This window comes from Mesocricetus auratus, unplaced genomic scaffold (assembly GCF_017639785.1).
Source record: "Mesocricetus auratus isolate SY011 unplaced genomic scaffold, BCM_Maur_2.0 Super-Scaffold_100015, whole genome shotgun sequence".
NCBI lineage: Eukaryota > Metazoa > Chordata > Mammalia > Rodentia > Cricetidae > Mesocricetus > Mesocricetus auratus.
The window spans coordinates 51,928,403-51,953,731 of record NW_024429198.1 but is presented as its reverse complement, the minus strand read 5'-3'; the positions used below and the strand labels follow the sequence as shown (position 1 = coordinate 51,953,731).

Here is a 25,329-nt window from a genome sequence, read left to right as displayed (position 1 = left end):
ATTGCTCTGCAGGCTGCCCATGGAGGTGACCAGCTACCTCACATTCCTGCTGACGACTGCAAAGTTTTCCCATTAGAGTTTATGTAAATAAATATTTGAAATATAACTACTATTTTAAAACTCCTTTTCTGTGTAGAACTGAAAATTCCAACAGGTGTTCTGAATAACCAGATTTGAGGTTTGCATAGGTGAGCAGTGAGACTGGAGATTGATTGGCAGGTTAGTACCATCAGGACTCGGGCTGCTGAGCTGGCCTGGGGCAGTAAACTGCTTGCCATATGATCACGCAGACCAGAGTTCAGTCCACAGACTCCACACCTCCATATGCAGAGAGGGAGGGGAGGTCAGGCCACACGTGTAGTCCCAGAGTTGGAGAGACAGAGACCGACATTAGTAACTTCCAGGCCAGTGAGAAATTCTGTGTTTTAAAAAGAAAAATGAAAATGCAAAGGACTGAAGAACAAAACCCAAAGTGGGTCTTCTGGCCTCTGAACACACATATGCAACTGTATACATAAACAAAAACACACCAAGTGTGTCTCCTACTGTCAACGTACTTCATGAAATGAGATATATTATAACCCCTGTCCATCATAAGCAACTTGCTCCCATAACTCAAATCCTTCTCTTTTTGTCCTATATTGGTACTAAAATAGAGCAATTATGAATACACAGCTGATTCTTGCCAAAATGTTTCCAACTATACATAAATCTATTTGAACTTTGCAACATTTTAACAACCACAAGCTTACAAAGCAAGGACTGGTACAACTCCATAACAGAGGGTTTGCCTAGAGTGTGTGAGGTCCTGGGTCCCACCCTCAGTGCTGTGAATTCATTACAAAGTAATTAATTAATTAATTAATTAATTAATTAATTAATTAAATGTTGCAACTCCAAGTTTTACACAGCACTTCAAACTCCTGAGAATTCAAGAAACTCCATCTAGGTACACAACACTGTTGGTCATATAATATAATGAAAGAAATGCTTGGCTGAGTTCAATGCCTTTGACTCCTGCTGCAGCCTTTAAAGTATGCATAAGCATATAAACAGAAAGAATTAAACAAATGTTCTTAGTTAAAACAGTAAAATTATTGAATCACATTTTAGCCAAATATCTTCCTTTAGCTGTAAAATCAGCATTCTGTTCTCATCGCAAACTGATTATTGCTAACAAACAAATGCCTGTTGCCGAAAAATCATTTCAGATTCAGAAAATGGTGTCTGAAAGGGATTTTAGCTCATTTCTTCATACTCCTACCTTTAGGACTTACTATCTCATTATCCTTCCCTGGCAAAATTATGCCTCCAGAATGTTATTTTGATTGATATTGAGGGAGTGCATTACCATAACATACTGAAGCACTGCATTTACTCCCTACTTACTGAATGCAAGTATGATACACACAATACACACTGCGGTCCTTGATCTTTAGCCATCTAAAGCTACACTGAGGAATATCAGCTCACTCCAATGTGTTTCTTAGGACCTGCTTTGTGAAAGGCATTTCAGTACACACTGGGACTGGGGGTGCACAAATACAAGGGACCATCTCCAACCCCGAAGAGCTGTGATCTCCCAGAGAAGGCTGCCACATCCCACTGTATAAGCACATGTAAAGGCAGAAAGAATTCAATCTGGGAAGGGAAGAGAGCCTTCCTCAAAGGAATCACTCCTAAACTATATCTTAAATGTTGAAGGGACTAGCTCCATAAGATATTACAAAATAATTATTACAAGGTTAAGAGCAATCAAGTGTGGGCAATAACTGTTATGGTTGGCTAAAAAACCAGAGAGAACTACTTAGGTCTGAATTCAGAAGAATATCTTTGTCAAAGGTGAAATTTGGACAAAGTTTCTAGAATTGGCTGGATATAGAAGGAAGAAAGGCAGAGGATGAGGAAAGTGAGTAAATTAAAACACAGGGGGCGTGGGGTGCTAGGGTTACACAGCTGAAACCTACTGGCTATTTTGATTTTAAGGAAGTACTCATGTAGTCCTTATTGTGTGTCATTATTGTCAGTACTTTGTGCACTCGTATTAATATAATTCTCAAGGAACTCTATGGCACTCGGTCATAGTAACCCTATTTTTTCAAAGAAAACCAAATCACAGAAGGGTAGAGCATGTTGTCAATATCTAATAGTAGAGGCAGGTATTAAATTCAGGTATTTTGACCATTGGAGATCAGCTCTGTACTGGAAATTTTCTCTGTGTTACTGAGATTTCATTATGTCAGGGGAAGACAGTGAGAAATAAGAGATTAAGTCATCAACAATGCCACAACATTTGCCATTTAAGTTTGGCATTCCGGGAGAAAACTATGCTTAGTCAGTATTCAGGAAATCATTCATGACCTTTCATTTCACAAACCAAATAGCAAAATAATAGCATTTGCTTCTCAGGTATTGTAATAGTAGTAATACAGTTCAATTCATCACATACTAAGGGGCACACCTAAATCCTTAAAATGTCTAAAAGCTGATGTGGTCATGAAGTTAAAATATTAACTGCAGATTATATTAAGTCAAAATGCATTCCCTATCCAAAAGACATAGACATAAAAATTCACATTCATTTATATTATAAAAAATTCCTAGAGACAAAATATAAATGAAACAATCATAGAACCAATTCTGCAGGGCGCAAAATTAAAAACTAATTTTAATGCTGCATCAGAAGCAATGATGGCCATAAGACACTAAACTATCTCTAAGGGGCTAGTTGAACAAACAAAAGGCAAGATCAGTCATCTCTAACAGAAAGCATCCTTCAAACCTGATGCAGGAAAAAAGAGATGGTTACATTGTTTGTCAGCATTTTCTACTCAAAAGCTTTAATGAATTGACCCTCAAATGACCTGCCTGTAATAGTTTTCTTTACATAATTTCAAAAGTTTTTGTAAATACTTAAGTGGATGATTCTGGACAATAGTTATGAAATTGTAAAGGCACAGAGGTAGTTTCCTCATATACATATTCCTTCTACAGTTGTCTAAAAGTAGGACAAACCTCAATAAACGATTTCGAAGACAGCCAAAACGCTAGAGGAAAAACTTAAATCTAAGCCTGAAGGAAAGAGAGAGGTCAAATAAATGAGCAGACAAACACTTTTAAATTTTAATTTATATAAAAGACAAATTTAAATACTAAAGCTACTGGTTTAGGATTTGTAGCCTCTATCTATCAATGCAACATAAATGGCAGTCATGGCATGAAGGAGGAGAGGAGAAAGAAGTGTATTCTACATCTTAAATTTTAATATGAAATAGTATGATGCTATCTCAACAGAAACTAAGTGATATATATTGAGTCATATTGAAACCCCTATACCCAAAATAGGAAGAGATAATACAAAGATAAAGCAAAAATAACAATATCAAAATTACCACAGAATACTGAGAAGCATGATTAACCCAAAAGAAGAAGAAAAGAAAAATCAGAAATAAATAGACCTCCCCCCCAAAAAATAGTCAAATTTTAGGAAAATAGAAATCTGGTAGTCTTAAACCCAAATATTCTAAATTTTATATTAAATATAGATGGAATAAAAGCTCCAGTTGAAAAATAGATATAATTACAGTAGATAAAATGTCACTCAATTTTGTAGTTCCTATAATGACATATGCAAAGATTCTTAGAAATGAAAGGTAGGAAAATCATACTATCAACACCAAGCATAATATAAAGGAATGAAATTAAACTAATCTCACAACTAAAAATAATACCAGGAATAAAGAGGGTCTCCTCCTAAACAAAGGGAATTAGTTAAACAATAACAACCCTGTATATGTATACATCTAATACAAAGGTTCTAAAATATACAAAAATAAAAGGATCTCATTTACGGTGTGATGTCCCAATGCTTGTCTCTCTGTAATATACAGCACATGAAGAGTTTTAAAATTCAAACTATGGAAGAATTGAATGATCCCCGCAACTAACTTGACTTAATAGATTTGGAGAATACTCTACCCACAGATAGCTAGAAAATGCATCTGCTGTGGTACACATGGAACATTTCCAAGCACATACAATGTGCTAGGTCATAAAATAACTCTCTAAACACATTAAATAATCAGAATAGTAATGGATACATTTTTGTTTTTGTTTGGCACAGTGGAAAGATTAAAAATAAATAGGAGATATTTGGATGTAAATCCTCCAAATGCTATAAGTAAGTCACTTCTGAAAATTAATTACAAGAGATATTATACAATATTAGATGGTATTTTTTAACAGAATGAAGACAGTTCAAGTGAGATTAGTTTCACATAGTGAAACTGGAAATGTATACTGGGTAAAGCCATTGATTGTTTAAGGGTGGATTTGCAGGTCTCTATGAGCAGAGCATAGGGCAGATAGAGAAGAGAGCAAAATGAGGTTAGGGGAATTATGATCAAGGCCATGTCACCAGTGGGTTCCCCTTAAGGAATATCTCTATTGCTTAATTAATACCTAATTTAGCAATCAGCATTGAGAACCCAAGAGAGGTCCTGGGAATATTCTGGCTACATAAGTAAATTAAAGTCTTGATTGCTAATGTAACCCAGCCTACTTTATCCTTTATATGCTGACTCGGATGTTAAATTTTCCCATCCAGTTTACTCCACTTCCTCTTCAGTCCCTTAAACAATACATTGTTACTTCCCATTCCATCTTAAAGTGCTTTCATTCTCCTCCAACTCCATGGTGCAATTCTTAGGGTTCTGTTAACCACTTTTTTCATTGAACTTACAATTCTATCATCTCTCCAAATATTAGAATTATTTTATCTGACAACATCAATGGTGCCTGTGGGTAAGGATGATAGATCTGTGTCTCCAATTTGAAGACAGATGAAGCAATAGTGTGTTTCCAGTGTTGATACCTAAGATGGAAATGCATTGATTTCACAGACGTACCATATAATACATCAGAAAGTTAATAAAGAAAGCACTAATCAAAGCCAGATTCTATGAATTAAATTATCTGTATCCCTTATCCTGTTAAATAGCTCACTAAGTACAAACATTTTCTTATCTTAAAATAAAATAATACATTTCTTTATGTTTTGTTAGAAAGTTTTACATTGTAAGTCTTAGGTTGTGCTTAGCAACAACAAAGGAAACAGCATTTTAAGTTGTTTAATTCACTGTTGTGTCAGTAGCCCATTATTCAAGTGGAGGAGCCATGTCAGTGGTGTGGGGGAGATGAGGTCCTCAAAGGCAGAACTTTGAGTTTGAAAATTAGTGACTAATGGAGCATATCCAGTAGGTATTTTTCATACAACTTAACATCATCATGACATAATAATGCTACTTTGATGTGAGATTAATCTGGACACATAATTTTTCATTCAAAAGTACCAAGATTCTACAACAATGAGGAGCACCATGATAGCAAGAGTAAAAGATTAAGATGGAAATTCTAGAGAAAGGAAGATTTGAAAAGTAGCAAGTGAAACAGCTATAGCATACAGAGTGTCGAGTTTATCATGGGATGTGTGACAAAGGAGAAATTAGGGCAACGAAGAAAACGAGTCAGTAAACCGTAATGCAAATTAAGATAAAGATCTCTCTCTCTCTCTCTCTCTCTCTCTCTCTCTCTCTCTCTCTGTGTGTGTGTGTGTGTGTGTGTGTGTGTGTGTCTGTCTGTCTGTCTGTCTGTCTGTCTTTCCTTCCTCGAAGTGTGATATCCTCTCAATCCACAGAATGGATGGATGGCTTTAGGTTTTTAATCTTTATAAAGAATTGTACACATACTATCATTGGAGAAAAACACCTGTAATGGCAGCACCTTAATTTGGAATGTTCATATAATGACTGTCTTACCAAGCCAATGTTATGATCTCCCTGAAATGAATTAAAGTCCAGACAAACAAAACCAATAAATCTACCTTACATTCGCATAGCAGGTTTCAGATTCGTGAAGCCCTGGTGTGCTAATAGTAACAGTCCACTCACCGAAGAGACTCCCTTGCCCACGATGGGGTGACAAGGTGAAAAGTGGGTGGACATGCTCATGCAAAGACTCATGACTAACGCTTGGCTGACGAATTCTTGAGCTGATCACACTGATTTCTATGCCTCTTCATTTTAAAAGCTGGCCTTTGATCGCTTCAATGGTGATTGCAGGTTTGAGTCATTCTACTCTTAAGTCAACGTAAAGGGGTAGGGGGAGAAATACCATTGTATCACACAATTGAGATCTCAGGTTGAAACAGTTACGTCACAAGGAAATATTGAAGGGCATCATACAGACATCTTTTGCTCATTAATGAAATATGGACCTGTTTCCTGATGCTGCCTGCCTCAGACATCCACTGTTTTACAATGCTCACTTTATTCCATATTATGTATTTGGAGATAACTTTTTCTCAGACAAAGCTAATTCACAGAAAGCCCTCTGTGTGTTCCTCACCCAAATGAATGGTAGTGCTTCAGCACAACTACTGTGAATGTGAGCATAAATACATCTACTGGAATGCCATCCATGGTTTCAAAGCAGATTATCTCCTTTAAAGACAGTGGTTTTAAAATTTAGACATTTAATTTAATTTAATTATCTTTTCCCAGAAGCATATAGGAAATCAGAAACCTAGTGTGAATAACATTATCCTCCCAGAAATGAAAACTTGCAATAGCGGGGTTTTTTGCCACAAACTCAATAATTTCAGTTTAATCACTAACTGTGTTTTTGTTTTACAGAACCCGTATGATTTGGAAAAAGAATAAAATTGCTTTTAAAGTACAAAAATAATTATGAACCACTTGAAACGTAATGTCTGTGTTTTATTTCTCATCAGAATTCATTAGTGTGTAACATCAATAATTTAGCCCATCATTTGCCAACACTGACGTGGCTCAGTAGTTCAATCATGTAACCCTGTAAACTCACTTTCCATTAAAATGAATGTTGCTGACGAAGGACAACTAAAGAGATACTTCATTTATTAGCTAAAGAGCTACTTCATTTATCAACATTTTTAAATTAGGAGTTTGGGGCCACAGTAGCTTAGCTGGATGATTGATTTGACGGATCTTTATATTAGACCTAAAGTCTTGTTCCAAATCAGACTACACTATGCACAAAGATAATCGCATTTCATTTGTATAACACACCATTCAGGGCTCCCTCTTTGAAGACAGCTATGGCTACCTGCAGAGTCAGGCCACCCACCCCAACAACAACATGAGCGCTTACTGCAGAATTAGACATGTGCACCTCTCTTCACTGTCTTGATTCAATCCCTTTACAAAATCTATACTATGACATTCAACACGTTGATATCCTAATGTTGTAAAGTGGAAGCATTAAGTAAATGGGCTAAATTAGTTCATGATAGTGTAAGTATCCCAGATTTTTCAAACTGTACATTTATGCATTCATCCCTTGATATCCATGGAAAATTGGTTCTAAGGCACCCCACTTCCAGCATACAAACATCCACAAATGCTTAAGGCACCCTACTCCCAGCCTACCAACACCCATAGAAGCCTAAGGCATCCCACCCCTAGCCTACTAACACCCACAGATGCTTAAGTCCCTTGTATATAGAAGTACAGTATTTTCACATAGACTGTCACACACTCCTGTATGCTTTAAGTCGTATCCAGGTTTCTTGTGATATCTGGTAAAATATGAGTGCTGTGTGCACAGTCATTCCACTGCATTGTTTAAAGAGTAATAATCACTAAAGAAACCTTTACCTGGACAGTAGAGATACAATTTCCTCAAGTACTTTTGATTTACAGTTAGTTTAATGTTCAGATGCAGAACCCTACACCTATCTAGGTTCAAATGTCTATGGATGTCACATTGTGGTTTTGAAACAGCAAGTTTCATTTTTTACACTTTTTATTATTTATTTAAATTAGGAACAAGCTTGCTTCCCATATCAGTCCCAGCTCCCTCTCCCTCCCCTCCATGCCCACTCCCCCCAAAAGCCCCCCAAGTCCCCCCCACTCAATCCCCACTCCATTCCCCAGGGAGGGTACGGCCCTCCATGGGGGATCTCTAGAGTCTGTCAGTTCAATCCGAGGAGGGCCCAGGCCCTCCCCAAAGTGTCTACATTGAGAAAGCATCCCTCATTGTGGGATGAGTCCCCAAAGTCCATTTGTGTGCCAGGAATAAATACTGAACTACTACCCCAAAACCCCATAGATTGCCTGAGTCTCCTCACTGACACCCACATTCAAGGGGTCTGGATCAGTTCCATGATAGCCGCTTAGCCATCAGTCTGGGATCCAAGATCTCCCCCTTGTTCAGGTCAGCAGTTTCTCTGGGTTTCACCAGCCCAGTCTTGACCCCTTTGCTCATCACTCCTCTCTCTCTGTCACTGGGTTCCAGGAGTTCAGTTCAGTGTTTAGCTGTGTGTGTGTCTGCCTCTGCTTACATCTGACACTGGATGGAGGTTCTAGGATGGTATGTAAGAAAGTAGTCAAAATCATAATTAGGGAGGGTCATTTAATGTAGTCTCTCCACTACTGCTTAGTTTGCCAGTTGGTGTCATCCTTGGAGATCTCTGGAGATCTCATTAGTGCTAGATCTCCCCTCAAACCTAGAATGCTCCCTCTATTATGATATCTCTCATCCTGCTCTTCTCTATTATTCCCCCAACTCAACCTTCCTGCTCCCCCATGTCCTCCTCTCCCTTCGTCTTGTCTCCCTCTCTTTTTCCTGACTCCCTTTCCCCTCCCCAACCCTGTGCTCCCAATCTGCTCAGTAGATCTTACCTCATTCCACCTTCTCTGATTCAGAAAGAAGAGAAGAAAGGAAATAAAGAAAAGAGAAAGAAAAAATCCACAGCATTGTGAACACAGCATAGGATCATAATTCCTTCCTCACGTCAAAGTTTTCATCTCGTGGGCATTTAAACACAGTTCAGAACAAATACAAGAAGACTATGGCATGATCGGGCCAGGCCTTGTTTATTTGGGATAAATTAAATGCCTGTTTCTTATTGAAAACTAGGGGCATCTCAACATTTAGCCCTGAGAGTTGCCAGCTGGCATCTTGCCATGTTTGGGGATCAGAACCTTCTCAGTCAACGGATTCATTCAAAAGTCAAAATCCGGATCTAATGTTGAATTATAAAATGCTATCTTTACAGTATCGAAACTGCCAATTTTTCCTATCACTTCTCTCTTTTTCGAATTTCCTTTCCTTTCAAAAATCTTCTCACTCTAATTGTTGAGGGTGCTGCAGCAAATATTTCTTATGCCTCTGTTATCTTTCCCTTTCATTAAGAAAGTTCACTTGGGAAAGACAAATTCTTCAATTTTTTTTAATAAGAAATCACTCACTGCATGGGCCTTGTCAGTGTAGCCACAGGCTCTTTCATGAGGAGCAGGAGGAGGCTGCATACAGCTCCACACAGAGCATCAAGGGAGGGTGAGAATTTGAGCATCACCGAAGGGAATCATACATGTAGCACTTTGTCATTGTAATTTCTATTTATTTTAATTTGACTGTCACCAGCATCCTAGGAAGGAAGATTCTGTCAGACAAATTTGATGAACGCATTAGCTTCCAGGGTTTGGACGCAGGCATCAGAAGTTACGAGTGTCTTTTGCTTTCGCAGAAGACTCCTGTAGGTGTCGTTTCCAGTACCCACATGGAGTCTCACTCCATCTGTAATTACAAGTTCCAGTGGCTCTGATGACCTCCTCTGGTGTCTGTGAGCACCAGGTATTTGTGTGGGATGCATAACACCTGCAGACAAAACACACACACACACACACACACACACACACACACACACACGTAGCAGCCATACACGTGGCATGGCTGACATAGCCCAGTTCAAGCCTAATATTTTCTGAATCTTGTTCTAGACTATTTCCAGATAAACCTGTTTTTACTGGCACCTGTATCTTATTTTTAGATATGGGGGAAGTTGGAGAGAGAGGGTAGAATTTTGTTCTGTGGACTTACTGCGGATTGAAAGAGGAAAACTGCAAAAAATATTTGACGTATCTAGCAATGTAGCCATTTCAGGAGTTATGGTCTTTTTGAATACTCTCCATGCTTATTTCCAAAGTTGCTGTACCAGTACACATATGTAGCAGCAGTGCACATGCACATAACAGCACTGCGACACACACACACACACACACACACACACACACACACACGTAGCAGCCATAGCAGCAGTACATAAGGGTCACTCTTTCCCACTGACTCACTGGTGTTTGTTGCCATTTGTTTTCTTTTCAAAATCATTTCTAGCATTTGTATAGCCTTTACTTATTATTTTTGTATATAATATATCACATTCTTCCCTACCCCATTCCTCTCAGATCCTTCTATCCTCCCTACCTGCCATTTGCTTTCTGGATGACAACTGTTCTGTCTGGGTGGAATCTCAACGTGGTTTTAACTTACATTTTCTTGAAGATGCCGCTTTATCACTCCCCGGCTTCTGAATGGCTCTAAAGCAGTGTATCCCAGAGATATTTGCACGCCAAGCTGTTATACTGTTCACAATAGCTAAGATCTGAAGCTAGCCTCGATGGCATCATGAATAAAGAAAGCAAACACATGATGGACTTTTACTCAGCTGTAAATAAAAGGGAAATTACAGCATCCATAAGAAAATGGATTATAAGAACAAGGTATAATTGATGCCGGAGGACGCAGTTCACTGGGAGCAGTATTACCCCTGGGCAGGTGTTGCTGAGTGGTAGAAGAAGGCAATCTGGTTGAGCCACGGGGAGCAAACCCACAGTAAATGTTCTTCCGTGGTCTCTGCTTCAGTTCCTGACTCTAGCTTCTTGCCTTGAGTTCCTGTCCTGGCTTCATTAGATGATGAACTATAAAGCCTAAGCCAAAATAAACCCTCTCCTCCCCAAGTCGTTTTTGGTCACAGTGTTTATCATTGTAATAGGAACCTACACCCTCTTATCGGTGGTTTTTAATTTTGCTATTAGGGAGATAAAAGAAGCAAACTTTTTTTTCTACATAAACCCTGTTGTGTTATTTTCATCTTAACTCACTGTGGAGAGAGATGTCCCACACTTGTGGCATCTATTACACTAAGTGGCTGTTTAACTACACTGAATTTTTTGATGCATGAGCCAGGCTTAAACCACATCAGCATAAACACTTTATGCTATATGTCATAGTTGAGTGTGAAACTCAAAAAATAGTTCAGACTTCCAAATAATTCACCAAAATGCATTTTGAATTTCCAGGGTCAGAGATAAGCATCTGTCACATAAGAAATCCTTGGGCAGGCAACATCAGAGACTTGAAAATTCTTCTATATAGCTGGCATTATTAAATAACAACACTTGAATATTTCTCAACCAGTCTCATTTAAAGGTAGTTGTAAATAGTGAAAAAATAAAATTCATTATATGCATCTATAAAACTATCAAGGAATAAAACCAAAACCAAATTTAAATAAAAATAGTTTACATTTAAAAACCAAATGCTGTGAGAATATACTTACCTCATTTCTCAGATATCAAACTGATAAAATACATATGTAAAATAGATGATAAATAAAGTCAAATAAAGATCATTTAAATAGATATCAGGAATAGAATGATGGCCAGAATGTGAATAAAGGAATCTGACAGTAAAGCAGTGTATTAGAAAAGAGAGTCAGAGACATCTATTACTGAACCTAGAGATAATTCAAGTGTGCCAATAAATTCAAAGACACAATAGAACACTTTGAAACTGTGAATAGATGCCAGAGAGCAAATTCAAATGGGACAAATTATAAGGGTTGTGAAATAAGTTTACCAGTGACAGAGGGATTATTTATAAATATCCTGAAAATACTGAGACATGGCAAAGATTTGAAGAGACAAAGAGAGAGAAAGTTAAAACTAGAAACTTTTGTGAATTTTAAAAAGGAGGTCTTGTAGATATAAATCTTGTTCAGTTTCTGATGTTAGAGGAAAAGAACATGGTTTATGATTTTTCAAAAGGAGGCAGTGTCAATATGGTGCAATAAATTCAGTGCCAGTGACACAGAAAAGAGAAAAGTGCAGAGATTGTCCAGAACAAGATAAACTACTGAGTCCTAGAGCTTGTGAAGATCAGAATTATATTAACTAACCACTACCAGGTTTGCAACTGTCTGTAGGTCCAGGTAAGGCAGAAGGAGACAAATCCTGAGGCAACTGGTAACATTAGAGAGAGACAGAATGAGGAAGACAAAGAAAAAAGAATGGGGGAAGGAAGGGAAAGGAGGAAGGAAAGAGAGAAAGATAAGAGCACCAAGCAGAAATGTCTGAAACCCATGCAAAGAAGCAGAATTCCCTGAATGAGCATTTAAAACAGCAAAATGCAAAGTTGATGGGAGATGTCCATATATATATATATATATATATATATATATATATATATATATATATATGTTTCTTTTATTGGTTAATGAATAAAACACTGATTGGCTGATTGGCCAGGCAGGAAGTACAGGCAAGGCTAGGGATGAGGAGAATTCTGGGAAATGTAGGCAGATGCAGTCATCATGTAGAACCTGGGAAGAGAGGAGGCACCAGGCATTCTCCAATAAGCCAACACCATGTGGCAATATAAAGATTAATAAAAATAGGTTAATAAGGTAGTCATCAAACTCATTATCAGGGAAGGGCATTTAAGGCAGCCTCTCCACTATTTCTTAGTTTGCCAGTTGGTGTCATCCTTTTAGATCTCTGGAAATCTCACTAGTGCCAGATCTCTCCTCAAACGTAAAATGATTCCCTCTATTATGGTATCTCTCATCCTGTCTTCCCCCTACTCAACCTTCCTGCTCCCCCATATCCTCTTCTCTCCCTCCTCTTCTCCCCCTCTCTTTTTCCCAGCACCCTCTCCCCTCCTTCCATACTCCCAGTCTACTCAGGAGATCCTGTCCCATTCCCCTTCTCTGAGATACCATACATATCTCTCTTAGGGTTCTCCCTGTTTCCCAGACTCTCTGGCAGTAGGATTGTAGGCTGGCACTCTCCTGATCCATGTCTAAAAATCCATATATGAGTGAGTACATACCACTGGGTTAATTCACTCAGGATGGTTCCTTCTAGTTCCATCCATTTGCCTGCAAATTTCAAGATTCCATTGTGTTTTTTTTTCTGCTGAGTAGTACTCCATTGTATAAATGTACCACATTTTCTCTATGCACTCTTCAGCTGAGGAGCATCTAGATTGCTTCCAGGTTCTGGCTATTACAAATAATGCTGCTATGAAGATAGTGGAACAGACATCCCTGTTGTATGAATGTGCATCTTTTGGATATATGCCTAAGAGTGGAATTGCTGGGTCTTATGGTAGACTGATTCTGATTTTCCTAAGGAATCTCCATACTTATTTCCAAAGTGGCTGTATGAGTTGGCACTCCCACCAGCAGTGGAGGAGTCTTCCCCTTTCTCCACATCCTTTCCATCATAAACTGTCATTGGTGTTTTTGATTTTAGCCATTCTTACAGGAGTAAGTTGGTATCTAAAGAGTTGTTTTGATTTGCATTTCCCTAATGGCTAAGGATGTTGAGCATTTTCTTAAGTGTCTTTCAGCCATTTTGGATTCAACTTTTGAGAATTCTCTATTTAGTTCAGTCCCCCACTTTTTAATTGGATCCTTTGGTGTTTTGGTGACTAGCTTCTTGAGTTCTTTGTAAATTTTGGAGATCAGCCCTCTGTCAGATGTGGGGTTAATGAATATCTTTTCCTGTTCTGTGGGCTGCCTTTTTCTACCTTATATGGCATCCTAGAGCCTTCATCCAGTGGCTGATGGAAGCAGAGGCAGACACCCACAGCTAAACACTGAACTGAACTCCTGGAAGCCAGTTGCAGAGAAGGAGGAATGATGAGCAAAGGGGTCAAGACTGGGCTGGTGAAACCCACAGAGACAGCTGACCTGAACAAAAGGAAGCTCTTGGACCCCAGACTGTAGGTTGAGAGGCCAGCATGGGACTGATCCAGACCCCCTAAATTTGGATATCAGCAAGGAGGCCTTGGCAATCTATGGGGCCTTGGGTTGTACATCAGTATTTATCCCTGGCATACAAATGGACTTTGGGAGCCCATAGTGGAGCAATGATCTCTCAGCCTGGACACATAGGGGAGGGCCTAGGCCCTGCCCTGGATGAAATGACAGACTCTGGAGATCCCCCATAGAGGGCCTCACCCTCCCTGGGAAGCAGAGTGGGGACTGCGTTGGGGCGGTTTGGGAGTTGGTGGGGGTGGGAGAGGAGGAGAGGGAGAGGGAGCTAGGATTGAAAAAAAGAAATTGGTTAATAATTAAGACAGAGTTAGCCAATAAGAAGTACTAGACACCGGTCAACAGTTCAATAATTAATATAAGTCTTTGTGTGTTTATTTGGGACTAAAGCAGGGGCAGGACCGTGCAACAAGAAAGCACACCAACACAGTGTGTCGTTGCGATGCTTTGAATAAGAGTGGCCTCCATAGGTTCATATATCTGAATGCTTACGAGGAGTGGAACTATCTTGACAAGGATTAAGGTTGTAGCCTTCTTGGAGGAAGCATGTCACTGTGGGTGGGCTTTGAAGTTTTAAAAGCCTCTCTCTCTGCCTGTCTCACTCTCTGTCCTTGTTTCTGTCTGTCTGTCTGTCTCTCTCTCTCTCTCTGTCTCTCTCTCTCTGTCTCTCTGTCTCTCTCTCTCTCTCTCTCTCTCTCTCTCTCTCTCTCTCTCTCTCTCTCTCTCTCTCTCCTCTCCTCTCCTCTCTCTCTGCTTCTGGATCAGGACTCTCAGCTACTGCCCTAGTGCCATGTGTGCTGCCACACTCACTGCCGTGATGATGATGAGAACTGTAAACAATCCGCCAGTTAATGTTTTTGTAAGAGTCATAGTATCTCTTCACAGCAATGGGACACTGACTAACAAAAACTTGTTGTAGGTATGTTAGTTGGCTGAGTTAGGAAATTGAAGAACCATTACACTCTGGCAACAATTTAAAAAGTTGTGTGGAGGTGGCTCATGCCTTTATTCCCAGCAATTGGGAGGCAGAGGCAGGCAGATCTCAGTGAGTTCGAGACCAACCTGGTCTACAGAGTGAGTTCCAGGGCAGCCCCCAAAGTCACAGAGACACAAAAAACACAAGTTGTGCTCTCGGTCCCTGGCCACACAGCAAAGCATTTTCTTTGCTGTCACACTTCTAACACACTTACCTTAATCTTGTTTGTCTAGATTACTCCACAAAAGCTTCCTTCCAAACTTCAATTCTTTTAAGTATTGTTGAAGCGAGATGATAAGAATCCACTATAGAAATGCACTTTCTAATTAATGATTGACAAGATATGTAAATCAACTACTTCTATGATGATGAACATGAAACTTTACACTGATCTTTTGTGAGGAAGACTATTGAACTTTGCTATTACATGATAAAGAGCTCACAGTGTTGAATGACTTTTCAAGTTCTCTTATATTCACAAACAACTCAAATAACACTAAGCCAAAGCTGTGTCTACAGGCTTTAGCTCCCTTTGCATAGATTCCACAGAAATTCACAGATACATATTTATGTCATTAAGCAATTTTTTGTATTTACTGACATCAACTTGGAATGGCTGCAAATGTTTTGGATTTAGTGAAAAGAAATGTTTTTTGCTTTGTTTTGTTTTCTAACACATGAAACCCATGAATACTCCACATTAAGGATTCCTTCTGTTTTCTTCATTTATATCTTCTAATGACATCTGATTTCTATCAAGTTATGAGCCAGACTAAAATAAAAAAAACCAAACTACTTTAGTAGACTTAACCAGAGAGGACATTACACAGTTGAAACTATATCCCATTTTCATGGGAGGTAGAAAAACACCCAAGTTGAATCTGGAGAAAAGAATGGTAATGACTAAGTTAAACAATATATAAAATGAGATTGATGGCAGATTTAATGTTGCATTAAAAATAGTAAATTTGAAGACATAGCAAATAAAGAATTCCAAGATGAATGACAGACAAAATGGTACTTTAAAAGAAAGGACTAGTTAGCAGAATGATGTCGCCAACCTACCTGATATATGAGTTTTGAATTCCTCAAAGAGGGAGATGAAAACAAGATTTGTTGTTGTTTTAAATCGTGGTTGTTTTTCCTATCTATAAACTATAGTATTTAAAAAAAAGAATCTAAGGGAACTCTAACACACTTTTTCAGAAAAATCAACAAGCTTATTTTTAAAATTTACAAGACAATACAAAGGACAAAATTTAAAAATGGAAATAATATACTTGAAGTCTTTCAACTACATTATTTCAAGATCCATTATAAAGTTGTAATAACTTTTAAATGTGAAATTTGATCAGGATATGCCAATAGATGAGTGAAGTAGAATCTGAGGTATCAGAATGGATCTATATATTTATTGAAAAGAGACCTCTACTAAGTTAAGAGAAAAAAGGTTGGTGTTGCTGGGCAGATTTCTCAGCCAGCAAAATATAAGTATTAGGACCTGAGTCCAGATCCCCAGCACCCACATGTAAAAAACCAGGTGTGACAGCACACATCTATAACATTGGGGAAATAGAGACAGAAACAGCTGGATCCCTGGAGTTGGCCAGCCAGCTTAACTCACAATGAAATTCAGGCTCAGTGAGAAACCCCACCTACATAAAAACCTGTTGTATGACTAAGGGAGGCACACCCAATGTTGAAATTCCACCTCCACATACACATGTACACACATGCATGTACATGTACTTAAGAACACACTCGAATGAACGCACATGATCTCAGAGCAAAACCACATTGTACTTGTATCTTGTGAATTACAGAGTGAGCTCCAGTCTCACTGTGTATTTGTGATAAAAGCAGCAGCAAAACCGCAAGCAATAAACATTCACAAACATATTCAGCTGTAACAAGTGTCTTCCATTTGTATTGATTAATTGTATAACATAATCTACACAAATTCGGGACTATGATGAGTAAAACAATTACATTTTATGCTGTTTTGTCCCACACTGAGAGCAAAGAAACTTCCCAACATTGTCATAAATTGATCATGAATATGATTCCTAAGCAGGAAGTAGTAAAAAGCACATAACCTCCCGAGGACTGTATGTGAGTATTGTTACAGGGTCAGAAATGAAACCTTGTAGGCATATATTACAACTGAAAATGTTTTACTGTCTTAGTGACCCTACAATGCAGGCCTATGGATGAGCTCTCATTACATACAATAATCATGTACAATAACTCTCATTATTTGCTTCCTCTCTCCCTTCCCAAACTAGTCTCTAGAAACACTCCACTCACACAGCAATTAAGCTGCATAGAACTACTGGGAGGTCTGACCAGGGGCCATGCCAACAAAAATCCAATTTCCCATGCTCCTTTCCATGCTGAGTGGTACAAGCCAGGAACCGTGTAGAGCCACCTTCCACAGAATGCTTCCCACAATTCCAGAAGCCCCCCATTTCCTCAAGAAAAAGACTCCACCTTTTATAAAATATGGGAAGAGCTAGTGGAACAATTTCATTGTTTCGAGTCTTCAGAAGTTCAGAGCACACTAGCAGTACAGAAATATCACAAACAGAATTATTGAGAAGTTCAACACGTTAACACAGTCATATAGTATTTAGTGAAGAATGAAGGCAGAGGGAGCTGTTGTAGGAAAGAAGTGGAAATAGAGACCTTTATGTCACCTAGGTCTAAACACAGCAACAAACCTTTAGTTAATGATACAGTTTTATGGTTATTGAAATCTATAATTGTGTAAAACACTAAGAGAAAAAAAGCTCATTTCCGTGGCCCAGAACACCTTCAACTTATAATTTACAATGGAGGAGAAACAATTTCTAAAAATTATGGCACTCGTCTGTGCTTCCTGGGGATAGCACTCTTTTAACCTATGAGATTTCAGCTGAGAATAAGTGTACATGTTTCTATCAAAAGCAAGTGATCCTTATTGTGAAGGTTAAAGTGGGGTACAAATCAACTGCGAATTCTGTCCTGAGGGGACTCAGACTCCATCTCCAGTGTCCAGTGTACAGGTCCACCTCCAGGGTTCATGCTATTTATACCCCATCTCTAGGGTCTGTGGAGCTCATGCTCCATCTCTAGCGTCCATGAAGCTCATACTTCATCCCTGGCATCCATGAAGCTCATATTCATCCCTAGGATCCATGCAGCTCACAGCCACCTTTAATTCAGCCCCAAAGACTCCATTTCCTTGCTCATTGATGACAGTAATCATTTTCCTTAAAACACACTTTTGAAGCCCCTCGGTTATGACCCACTTTACCATTCAATTTTATTTCCTTGAACCACCAGGAACGCTCATTTATTCACTGTTTCCTAAGTAGCCTCTTGTTGTTTATGTCTCTGTCTCTGTCTCTGGGTTAGAATCCCTTGTAAGACAATCTTGGACTCTTAGCTTGTCACGGTGTTATCCTTCTCAAAATCATCCTTCTGTGGCCATATCAGTGTCTATATTCTGTGTTGCTAAACTGCTTATTTACATGTTGTTCAAGATCGAATCATATATTGAGGTCTAATATTTAGGGAAAGAGACTTTCCTAAAAAAACCCATGTTCCTACTTTTCACCAACATATTTTCCAAAGAAACAGAATATGTTAGACACAGAACCTAGTATTCCTGCACAAGGACTTAATGTTAATCACAAAATCCAAGGGACTTGATTGGTTTGTTGGTTGGTTGTTTGGTTGGTTGCTTGGTTGCTTGGTTGCTTGGTGGATGAGTGAATGGGTAACTTGTTGGTCAGTAGGTCAGTCAGTCAGTTATTTGCCTATTTGGTTAGTTTGTTTTGTTTTTGCTTTGTTCTTTTGCAACACACCATTTCAATGTAGCCCAGACAAGACAGGAAAATAAAGTACTCCTGTCTCTGTCTCTTGAGTCCAGTGGTTGTGTGTGTCTACCACCATTTCCAGCTGAGATTTCATTTGACCTTTGTTTCTTTTCTTCACATCAAATAGTATTTCCTTATTGCGTCTAGTGGAAACTTAGTGGATGCTGCCCCATAAGAGATCAAGTAGGTAATAAATTTTATAAATGCAGAATTTTAAAACAATACAGTTTCTTGAAAAATGGAACATATTACCAAGTATTTTAAAATGTTTTACTACAAAACATTTAATTTTCCTCAAATGAACACACAGCGTTCCTCTTGCTTCTGAAGAGCAAAAAAGAAGTGGGACTAAACTGCTAATTAAATTAGCAATAAATATGAAGGGGGAATTTAGCATCTGATTTTACTTATGGAAATAATTTGAAGGAAAGTTGTTCTTTGTGTTCAATTGCTTCCTGAGAGAATAAAAGACAATGATTCCCTCAGACTGTGTCCTACCCACAAACACACACAAACATCTAACAAGATCACTAGAACCATCTTCACTCCAGCGAGTGATTGGCATGGATATAGCATTTCTAATGGGCCAAAATGGGGCATTCAAAGCACTTTTGCCTTGGGTTATATTTATTTAGAACAAGGAGCCCTCTGTTTAAACTACCAATTTATTAAATATGTATATATGAATATATATACATGAAATTATGATATCACTTCCCTTTAGTCAATTGTCATGGTGCAAAGGATGGGATTAATTTCCTTAAGTAGTGTTACATGGCACTTCTGGACAAACAGCCTTATTATATAGATTCCCCATCATCCTTCAGATTGCCCAAACTCAACAAAAAAGGCCCACAACTGCTTTCCTCTTCCAGTCTTAACTTACTTTGTTTTGAAATCTTATAGTATTTGAAAAGTGCTTAAAATCCATCAATATTATGTTTCTTATGAATACTCCAGGGCCAAAAATCTAATAACACTGCATCAAAAAAAAGGAAGTAACAATTCTCTTTCTTTGGAACCACTCAGCTATGCAAGCTCCAATTCTTTCACCACTTCAGAAGGTCTGATTCACACACACAGGCAGGCATCTCCCCTTACCTTTGCAAGGGTGCCATGTATCCTAAACAAACTTCCACTGAAATGTACTGGGAGATAATTTGAATAAAAGAATAAAAATCTCTGACACTGAAAGGTTGCTTTTATAAGCCACAAGATCATTTCACCATTTGCTTTTTTAAAATCAACTGGAATTCACACATTTACCCAGAAAACACAGGCAACTTATCATTTCCCCATTGTGACAGCAGTGAGCATGACCAGTTCCTCATGTTTTTTTTCTGTTTGTGTTTTGTTGTTGTTGTTTTTCTAACACTCCCCTGTGCTCTGACTTACAGAGGGAGAAACTTTCCATGAAAAATGTGTGCTATGTCTCTGCTTTTGGCCTTGTGTGTGAGTCTCCTCTACCTTAATTGCAATATAAATCAACTGCAGGAAAAGATTTACAGTGATCACATCTCACTTAGAGAGCTGAGGAGATTGATCTGGAAGTGGGATGTCTGTCACACTGCATCTGCTCCCAATCTTAGTGGCTCCAGAGTAAGGCCCAGGGCATGTTTGCTGGTCATCACAGACAAGTCACTGTGAGAGCAACAAGTTGTGGATCACAGACTAGACACAGCCACTCACTCTCCTAAGATTCCAGGACAAAAGACGATCAGAACAACTGGAAATGTCAAAGCTGTGCACTGCGTTAGGAGACTAAGAGCTAAACTTGTCCCTGAATTGTCTAGATCCTCAGATAGATGGAAAATTGGAAAGTAAATCTATTTTGAGTGGATTAACTATTATGTCTACCATCAATAATTTAAGATACTCTATTTAAAGTTCACTGTACCAATTCTTGGAGCAAGTTTAGTTGGTTTTACATTATAAAATGAGACATTTTAAGGTAATTTCATTCATCAGTGTGATCACACAGTCACATCAGAGTATCCAGAAACATCAATGTAGAGACCACAAATACTAGTATAGAATCCGGAAAAATCAATGTAGAGTCCAGTATAGAATCCAGAAACATCAGTGTAGAGTCCGGAAATGTCAGCATAGAGTCCAGAACCATCAATGTAGCCCCTGAAACAAGCAGTAACATGGTGTATCCAGACCTTCTTCCACACCTCAAAAGCTTTGGGTCATGCTGAGTTTTTCTCTGGCCCACCTTCTGTATGTCCCTGGACACTGGCACTATTCCCACCCAGAACAACGAGTACCACTCTGATCACAAACAGAAAAGAGTAAGTCAGCACACCTCAGACCTCTTTAAGAAAGTTTTTGGGGGTTGCTTGTTTGTTTGACTACTGCAGTTGAAAAGTGATCTCTGTGTAGCTGGAGACAACACAGAACAGGAAGTGGAAAGATGGTAAGAGCCAGAGAACCAGGATGTCTGCTGCCACATAGTGTCTTCTATATATGACAGATAAGGTGCATCCCAAATGCACTCACAACAATGTGTTCACCTAAACAAGACCTGCAAAATGATCATTTCAAGTAGCAATGAGAATGAGGGAAATTTCACAAGGCCCTATCCTTAAATGGAAAGCTATCAGCAATCAATGTCTGATGAAGGAAGTAAAGTCAGTTTTCCCCAGGGATGAGCCCTGTGATAGGCTATCCAATTCCAAGTGATTTTTGTACATATGAGCAACATTAAATAGACTCAATAGGTTTATATATATATATATATAAGTAATACATTATATATATTATATGTTATATACAATATATATACATAATAAAATAATTATAGAAGAAGGCATGAATCTGAGTGTTGGGAGAAAGGAATGGGAGATTGAGAGGAAGAGGTGGAAATAATGTGAAAACACTATAGTCATTATGAAATTTTCAAATATATAAAAATTAAAAATACATTACTTTCCTGCTTAATTGTTCACATTTATTGTTTTCCCATACTGGCATGTTCCTGTGAACAGACATACTCAGCACATAGAAGAACTCAGAAATGAATATAACCATGCTTTAAAAATATAGTCTCAAATCTAGAAATCAGCTAGTAATTGCAATTATCATTGCTGTATTTTAACTGATGACCACCGAACTCTATTCTGGCAAATGGCTCATAGAGCATTAATTGCGTGTCACATTACTGATCTGTGGAGTTAAGTTCTGTCTTGCCCTTGGGACTGAGGGCTAAAGCAACTTTGTAAATGTCTTTCAGAATTGAAAAAAAAGAAAAAAAGAAAATGTTGAACTGAAGGAATTCTCCTACGGTCTCCAAAACAAGTACTTCAGTGTCCTTCCAAATGTCATGTTATTACCTCTACATACACATGGCCCTGTATTTAGCACATAACACAGGAAAAGCACCCACAGAGAAAAAATGGCATTCCCTGTCCTTTGAATACTTATGGAGTGTCTACCATGCTCCAACACTGCCAAGGAGAATATTTTTCTCCCCCAAACTTCCTAGGGATCTTCTTAAGAATACTCTAGAAAGCCATTCCTCATGTTCAACAATCCAAAAGACTTATAATTATGATTTAAATTTGATTCTGATTTCAATTTTCCTGATCTATATTTGTGTTTGAAGAAAATCCCACATTTAAAAATCTCAGGTAAACATCTTTTATTCTAATTTCTATCTTTATCCCTCAGTATAATGTACAGTATAAATCAAAGGTGTCCTCACTTCTGGCTAAACATTGGGGATTATGCAAAGTGGGAACAATTTAGGCAAAACAACTTTCCCAGTTCCAGTTTAGGTGGACATTACACATGATGCTCTATTCCACACAATAATAATAACTTGGTCATGGATTATATGAATGTTTTCTGGGTTGTATTAAAACTTCTTTTTAATTTAAATGTTTTATTTTGTGAGAATTTCATACATGAATACTGTAATTACATGATTTCTACTACAATCTCTGCCTCTTCTAATGCCCACTGTGTCCTCCTCACTCCCTTGAAAATTCATGACCTGATCCTTAATTCTTGATCTCTCTCTCTCTCTCTCTCTCTCTCTCTCTCTCTCTCTCTCTCTCTCTCTCTCTCTCTCTCTCTCTCTCTCTGTGTGTGTGTGTGTGTGTGTGTGTGTGTAAATATAGCCCATTGTGTTTTATGACTGACTATTTGATATTGAATAACCTTCCAGGGGCCTCACCCAAAAGAAAACTAGTTGCCCTTTCTTGACAGTCATTAATTTCTGTCTTCATCTGTGGAATCTTGTGAAAGTTTCCACATTCACATTGCACTGTCAAGGGTGTCATCATCACGCAGGTATTATTTCGGGTATCATATTGTTAAGATTTGCAGGGTGCAGCTTTCCTGTCCTGTGTAGAAGACACTACATCATAGCTGACCCTCTCGCTCTTATAATCTTTTCATTTCTGCCTCCATGATGCTCCCTGAGCTTAAGGTGTAAGAGTTGTATTGTAGTTTGTCAGCTGAACAGCTGTACAGCACTTTCACTCCCTAAGGGCCAATCCTCAGAGAAGAGGCTTCTAGATAGTTTGAGCTCAATTCCTCCAACTCCTATTCATATTGTATCTTCAACAATAGAATTTACCTTCCAGCTCTGGGGACTAACCAAGGGCAATGGCAATGGCAATGGGCTCTATTACTTTGGGAGTCTCTTAGACAATTCAAGGGAAAGGTTCCCATGCCTGGCCCTGAGAGATTTGTGAGATAATATATGACTTTCTTAGGGGCTGGATTATCATTCCAAGTTGTGTTACTTGGAAAAAAAGCTGTAGTATATGTGTGTGTGTATATGAATGTACACACACATCTAATACATATTATCTAAATAACTAAAATAAGATTTACCAACATAGAAATAGAATATTAATTTAGAAATAAAGATTGCTCTTTAGTATCCATCAACAAAACACATTATTTGGTACAATAACTATATTATGAAGTCTGGAAGAATCAAAGGAAAAAAAGACAGAAATTAATGGTTGATATCTTTGAGAATATGACCACACCCTAATTTCATACAAACATACAAATATGAGCCTTAATTTTTTTCCAATTTCATTAATGCAAAGGCCTTTTTCTTCAAAATTCATACAGGGATTGGATTGATGAGATTAACGACTTAGTTGATTTTCATCATGAAAACATTTCTACTTGCTAAGGAAGTATTAAAATTGCAATAAGGAGCTGCTGAGACGACTCAATGGGTAAAGACACTTGCCACCAAGTCTCATGTCCTGAGACCAGTCCCCAGAACCCACAAAGTGGCAACAGAAAATCAACTCCCAAAAAATGTTCTTTGATCTCAGGGCATGTAACACACACACACACACACACACACACACACACACACACACATACACACACACACACACACACACACTTGATTAATTAATCAAAACAAAAACTCAATAGAAAAGAGCTACAACTTTAAAGAGAAGCACTCTTTCTGAGCACCTTAGAAACACTAACATTTATTCGGATGTAACTGGAATGCCAATTTAAGATTCACAGACTGAAAACACATCCTATTATTCGTACAACATTGTAAGCAGCTATTTATCAAAGCAATACTTTGTCTGGTTAAGTTTCCTGTACAACGTTAAAATCTAAAAGCACTGTTCATTTTTGCGTCTTTGTACGTGTAATAGAGTATGCATTTTTGGCGGCCCACACAGACCCAGGAGCTGTGGTTGGCACCCATCTTCACACTGAGTATTTTGGGTATCAGTGTTGATCACAGAATAAAATGACATGTGAATTTTTCCTATGAGTTCCATGTTATTTAAAGAGAAAGTCTCAGAGCCGGGAGGTGGTGGCACTCGCTTTTAATACCAGAACTCGGGAGGCAGAGGCAGGTGGATTTCTGTGAGTTCGAGGCTGGGCTGGATCGACAGCCTCGAAAACAATACAGAGAAACCCTGTCTCATAAAAACAAAAACAAAAACAAAAAACCGAAAGAAAGTCTCAGTCCACACTACCATTCTTGTTTGTGGCCTCCATACATAAGATGTAAGTTCTTAAAAAGGAATAAGACATGGCTGTGTTTCATGATGCAAAGGCAAGCACGTTAACTGACCGAATATTCTGCATGTGGATGATGTCTCCATTTCTGGCTGAAATACTTGTACCACTTTTGATGATTACCATGTGACTTTACCTTCAGTAACTTGACTGAATCCAACCACAAGGTATTCTAAGAGATGGGTGATATTTTTATGGCTTTATTCAGGTGGATTTTCCAGTGTTTTATTATTATCTTTTACTTGGAAACCATTCTTTGGGGATTTGGATATATCCTTAAAGGAAAATATTTTAAGTGACCATGTGTAAATAAATATCTAAGTATTACAATAAGAATTAATGGCAACATGTATCTTACCACATGCTTAAGTTTGAACTAATTTCCTTAGTTTCCAGGAGGATGCCTTAAGTATAGCTTTGTGTCTCTATTTATAAAATGTGTTCATGATGGCATTGAGACACCCAACAGCAGACCTTTTAAGGGATTATTTCACTTCTTGGCTAATTAAAGTAATTTAGCCCATGGTGTAGAG

General features: G+C 38.3%; 1 protein-coding gene across 1 annotated transcript in view; it reads left to right on the top strand.

Moving 5' to 3' along the window:
* The window catches only part of Ccdc178 (coiled-coil domain containing 178), a 388,724-nt gene that overhangs the window by 361,887 nt on the left and 1,508 nt on the right, over positions 1-25,329 (top strand). The gene's annotated exons all lie outside the window — the stretch shown is intronic.